Source organism: Thalassophryne amazonica, chromosome 6, assembly GCF_902500255.1.
Source record: "Thalassophryne amazonica chromosome 6, fThaAma1.1, whole genome shotgun sequence".
NCBI classification, from domain to species: domain Eukaryota; kingdom Metazoa; phylum Chordata; class Actinopteri; order Batrachoidiformes; family Batrachoididae; genus Thalassophryne; species Thalassophryne amazonica.
Window position 1 is genome coordinate 107,180,789 of NC_047108.1, and position 6,020 is coordinate 107,186,808.

The 6,020-nt window shown below is 43.3% G+C and overlaps 1 long non-coding RNA gene across 1 annotated transcript; it reads left to right on the plus strand.

Moving 5' to 3' along the window:
• The first annotated feature begins 1,245 nt into the window (after nucleotides 1-1,245).
• LOC117511707 lies at nucleotides 1,246-3,112 on the plus strand. The gene is made up of 3 exons (XR_004561049.1): nucleotides 1,246-1,333; nucleotides 2,969-2,971; nucleotides 3,100-3,112. It is a non-coding gene; the product is annotated as an uncharacterized LOC117511707 (long non-coding RNA).
• Nucleotides 3,113-6,020: the final 2,908 nt, after the last annotated feature.

Consider the following 6,020-nt stretch of genomic DNA (forward strand, 5'->3'; position numbering starts at 1 on the left):
ATAAATGGAATTAATTGATGCAGGTGCAAGGTACCTCTTTATCAAGATCTATTATACATGGACAACACTCATTACTCAAATAGCAGTATATTTACATTTAATTGATTTTGACTTAAATTATTTTATTGCAGTCTGTATTATTTACTATGATCATTTCTCTAATGTTTGATGTAAGTTTAAAGCTGATTACAGTAAGTGCTGTTAACACTTCCTCTGGCAAGCTGCTCCATGGATCCAAGATTCTCATTGTCAACGAGAATGTCCTCAAATCCAGAGGTGACCTTCTTTTAAATAATTTCTTTGATCAGCAGCACATTCGCCTGCAGTATGTGATACACACAAACTCTAACGCATAATTCTGTTCACATGCTGGCAATCAAAAACAACAACAAAAAATAAAATAAAGAAAATAATACTATGTCATTTTTGAATCCTTGATGTTATCTGATTGCACTTAACATCCTGCATTTCCAGACTGCTGTTCCAGCAAAGGGGCTGCACAGAATTAAAACATAATCAAAAGATCCATCCATCCATTTTCTGTACCCGCTTACTCAAGTTAAGGGTGACGGGGGTGGGGGCTGGCACCTATCCCAGTAGTCTTAGGCTATGAGCTGGGGTACAGGGCAGGACATCACATATATACAGATCAACAAACACATTCACACCTGCACGCACACCTACTGTCATTTTAAAGTTTCAAATTCACCTAACATGCATGCTTTTGGATGTGGGAGGAAGCCGGAGCACCTGGAGGGAACCCATGCAAGTGTGAAAAGAACATGCAAACTCTATACAGAAACGCCCCAGGTGGAAATCGAACCCACAACCTTCTTGGTGTGAGGCAACAGTACTAACCACTAAACCACAATACTGTCAAAAACAAAACAAAACAAACAAACAAAAAAAATCATTCATTCTAACTTTTATTTTTTGCCTATTTCTTTTTGAATAAATGTCTCTATTTGCACATATCATTGTCTGTATGGGGCATCACGGCTGTCCACAAAGGATGCACAATGCTCTCATACGTGCATCTTTTCTTTTTTTTTTTTGGCGTACCTGTTACACATGGATACATTTCTTAAAGAAACAAGCACAAAACAAAGCTAAGTATGCCAGATGTTTACAATGAAAGATTTGTTTTTTTGTTTTTTTATTCTGTGCAGTCTCTGTACTGGAACAGCACTCTGTCAAGTGCAATCAGTCAATGTTATGGTTTCAAAGTTGCAAACTCCAGATGCTATCAGCACCCACTAAATTTCTTTTGACCTTGATAAATCATGTTGCCTGTACAAACATCACCCATTTGCATGTTTCCTCCCATAATTTTGTGCTCTCAGGTGGACAAACTCCATATTGCATATTGAGGAAGGCAAACACACTAAATTGACAATACATACTATTTTGCACATTTGACATATGCAAGCCGCTCTGTTAGCAGCTCAGCATGCAGATGTACTGTATTTGCGAGTGCAATGGTGTTTGTGCACACTTTTACATGGGCAAACATTTAGTAAATCAGGCAGTCCATACTTCCGAACACAGGACACTGTGAAACGTATGGTAATGCCAAACAACTACAGCATGTCATAAGGTACAAGACAGACATGAAAAACTGAGAGAAGAAATGACTTGGTGACAGAGTAAACACATTAAATGATGAGACTTTCCAATTACAGCTGTCACTTGTAATTACTTGCGGTAAGCATGTAATTACTTGCAGGGCTAATTCAGCAACAGTTGATAGATGTGTTCCAGATCACCTTCGGACAAATTTGTAAGCGCTTTAGATTATGCAATGTTATGTGACCCAAATACAATTCTGGCTTAGCCACATATTTAAAAAAATCCAGACACTGTTAAGTGCTGGTGCTATGTGGCTGTAGCTTTATTCTCCCTGATTGAGAATAAATGAAACTGTTGTCCAGAGCAGTGTTCACAAGACAATAAAGTGCTCAAACTGCTGATGTTACGGTTTCCTTTTTTCATTGCTGTTTGGAACTCAGCCACATGGGGTGTACAGCCAGTACATTCTGAGTGCCGGTCCCAAGCCCAGATAAATGAGGAGGGTTGCGTCAGGAAGGGCATCCGGCGTAAAACAAGCCAACCCAACTATGCAGACTCAGAATCGAATTCCCATACCGGATCGGTCGCGGCCCGGGTTAACAACGTCCGCCACTGGTGCTATTGCCCAACAGGGTGCCGGTGGAAATTGGGCTACTGCTTTGCGAAGACGACGACGAAGAAGAGGAGGAAAACATTGCCACAAACAGCGGGAGAAGAAGAAAACTAGAAGGGTGGAAATGAGAGTGGGGACTTTGAATGTTGGTAGTATGACTGGTAAAGGGAGAGAGCTGGCTGATATGATGGAGAGGAGAAAGGTAGACATATTGTGTGTGCAAGAGACCAAGTGGAAGGGAAGTAAGAGCAGGAGCATCGGCGGTGGGTACAAGTTGTTGTACCATGGTGAGGACAGAAAGAGAAATGGTGTTGGGGTCATTTTAAAGGAAGAGTATGTTAAAAGTGTGTTGGAGGTTAAGGGAGTGTCTGACAGGGTGATGAGTGTGAAGTTGGAAGGGTGATGAAGGAGTGATGATGAATATCATCAGTGCATATGCCCCACAGGTAGGTTGTGAGATGAAGGAGAAAGAAGAGTTCTAGAGTGTGTTAGATGAGGTGGTGGAGAGTGTGCCCAAGCATGAAAGAGTGGTGATAGGAGCAGACTTCAATGGGCATGTTGGTGAAGGGAACAAAGGTGATGAGGAAGTAATGGGTAGATATGGTATCAAGGATAGGAATGGGGAAGGACAGATGGTAGTTGATTTTGCAAAAAGGATGGAAATGGCTGTGGTGAATACCTACTTTAAGAAAAGGGAGGAGCACAGGGTAACATATAAAAGTGGAGGAAGGTGCACACAGGTGGACTACATTCTTTATAGGAGATGCAAGCTAAAAGAAATCATAGACTGTAAGGTGGTAGCAGGAGAGAGTGTCACTAGACAGCATAGGATGGTTGTTTGTAGGATGACTTCAGAGGTAAAGAAGAAGAAGAGAGTGAGAGCTCAACAAAGGATCAGATGGTGGAAGCTGAAGGAGGAAGACTGTTGTGTGAAATTTAGCGAGCAGGTGAAAGAAGCACTAGTTGGAGGGGAAGCAATTTTGGACAATTGGAAGAGTACTGCAGATGTGGTGAGGGAGACAGCTAGGGCAGTACTGGGTATGACATCTGGACAGTGGAAGGAAGACAAGGAGACTTGGTGGTGGAATGAAGAGGTCCAGGAAAGCATAAGGAGAAAGAGGTTGGCGAAAAAGTTTTGGGATAGTCGGAGAGATGAAGAAAGTAGACAGGAGTACAAGGAGATGCGGCGTAAGGCGAGAAGAGAAGTGGCAAAAGCAAAGGAAAAGGCATATTGCGAGCTGTACAAGAAGTTGAATAGTAAGGAAGGAGAAAAGGACTTGTACCGATTGGCCAGACAAAGGGACAGAGCTGGAAAGGATGTGCAGCAGGTTAGGGTGGTAAAAGATGCACATGGTAATGTGCTGACAAGTGAGGAGTGTGTGCTGAGAAGGTGGAGGAAATATTTTGAAGAGTTGATGAATAAAGAAAATGAGCGAGAGAAAAGGCTGGATGATGTGGTGAGAGTAAATCAGGAAGTAAAAGAGATTAGCAAGGAAGAAGTGAGAGCTGCTATGAAGAGGATGAAGAGTGGAAAGGCAGTTGGTCCAGATGACATTCCAATGGAGGCATGGAAATGTCTAGGAGAGATGGCAGTAGAGTTTCTAACCAGATTTAATAAAATCTTGGAAAGTGAGAGGATGCCTGAGGAGTGGAGATGAAGTGTGCTGGTTCCTATTTTCGAGAACAAGGGTGATGTGCAGAGCTGCAGTAACTACAGAGGCATAAAGCTGATCAGCCACAGCATGAAGTTATGGGAAAGAGTAGTAGAAGCTAGGCTTAGAAAACAGGTGAAGATCTGTGAGCAGCAATATGGTTTCATGCCGAGAAAGAGCATTACAGATGCAATGTTTGCTCTGAGAATACTGTTGGAAAAGTACAGAGAAGGACAGAAAGAGTTACCTTGTGTCTTTGTGGACTTATGATAGGGTGCCAAGAGAAGAGTTGTGGCATTGTATGAGGAAGGCTGGAGTGGCAGAGAAGTATGTTAGGGTAGTACAGGACATGTACAAGAATAGTGTGACAGCGGTGAGATGCGCAGTCGGAATGACAGACTCATTCAAGGTGGAGGTGGGATTACACCAAGGATCAGCTCTGAGTCCTTTCTTGTTTGCAGTGGTGATGGACAGGTTGACAGATGAGATCAGACAGGAGTCCCCATGGACTATGATGTTTGCAGATGACATTGTGATCTGTAGTGAGAGTAGAGAGCAAGTTGAGTCTAGTCTGGAGAAGTGGAGATATGCTTTGGAGAGAAGGGGAATGAAAGTCAGTAGAAGCAAGACTGAGTACATGTGTGTGAATGAGAGGGAGCCCAGTGGAATAGTGCAGTTACAAGGAGTAGAAGTGGTGAAAGTAGATGAGTTTAAATATTTGGGGTCAACTGTTCAAAGTAATGGAGAGTGTGGTAGAGAGGTGAAGAAGAGAGTGCAGGCAGGGTGGAGTGGGTGGAGAAAGGTGGCAGGAGTGATTTGTGACCGAAGAATATCAGCAAGAGTGAAGGGGAAAGTTTACAAAACAGTAGTGAGACCAGCTATGTTGTATGGTTTAGAGACAGTGGCACTAACAAAAAGACAGGAGGCAGAGCTGGAGGTGGCAGAGCTGAAGATGTTGAGATTCTCTTTGGGAGTGACAAGAATGGACAAGATTAGGAATGAACATATCAGAGGGACAGCTCAGGTGGGACGGTTTGGAGACAAAGTCAGAGAGGCGAGATTGAGATGGTTTGGACATGTGCAGAGGAGGGACCCAGGGTATATAGGGAGAAGGATGCTGAGGATGGAGCCACCAGGCAGGAGGAGAAGAGGGAGACCAAAGAGGAGGTTCATGGATGTGCTGAGAGAGGACATGCAGGTGGTTGGTGTGACAGAGGAAGATACAGAGGACAGGGTGAGATGGAAACGATTGATCTGCTGTGGCGACCCCTAACGGGAACAGCCGAAAGACAAAGAAGATTGCTGTTTGGCCTTTTCTCCACCCCCGCAGGGGCCGACGCACAATATGTGTCTGGCTGCACCTCACAGCTGTGGTCGTGCACACTCTCAGTTAATTACAGCTCCACTTCTGCATGTCTGCATGCTCAGCGGGTTCACACTACAGTTGGTGAGGAATGGGCTCCCACACATTACCCCCTAACTTGTTGATGAGCTTGCGCTTAATCGGGCCTGCAATGCCCCCCACTGGTGAAGCCAAAGACTCATGACTGCAGCCAGCCACAAAGTCAAACATTTTATTGGCATAAATTAGTGTTTTTTTTTTTGTTTTTTTTTTTAATGTACAGCATACATTCCAGCAATGATTCATTTGCACACATAACAGCTCATTGTGCAGTATTTTTGTGGAGTCCTCTTCTTCATGGTAAAAGCTGCTGCTTTAAACATTTCCTGTAAAAGTAAAAGTACTTGTAAATAGAGCATAATGGCTTGATGATGGATACAAATAAGAAGGTAGCAGTTGCTTTATGAGTCTGGACAAGGCAAAAATACCTGTAATACAATGATGTCATCATTAATAGGTAAGTTCACTTGTTTTTTTGCTCCATCTGCAGCCACAAAATGAATAAGAATATTTACAGCCAAATTATAATGGAGAGTACTTGATACTAAGTGACCCAGCATGACATATGATACAGATGTTCCTGTATACTATTTCCAACACTTGGTTGTGCCTCTCATTGTACGCAGTCCCAGCTTGCATCGTGCATCCTGCTGTTATGTGCTGAACCGTCTCTGGGCCACATTTACACAGCCTGCAACTTGGTTCCTTTAAGATGTAGTAGACTCCTGCCTTTATGGATCAGGTACTTCAGGCTTGTTCTTGTGCTGCCATGATCAGAGCCTTT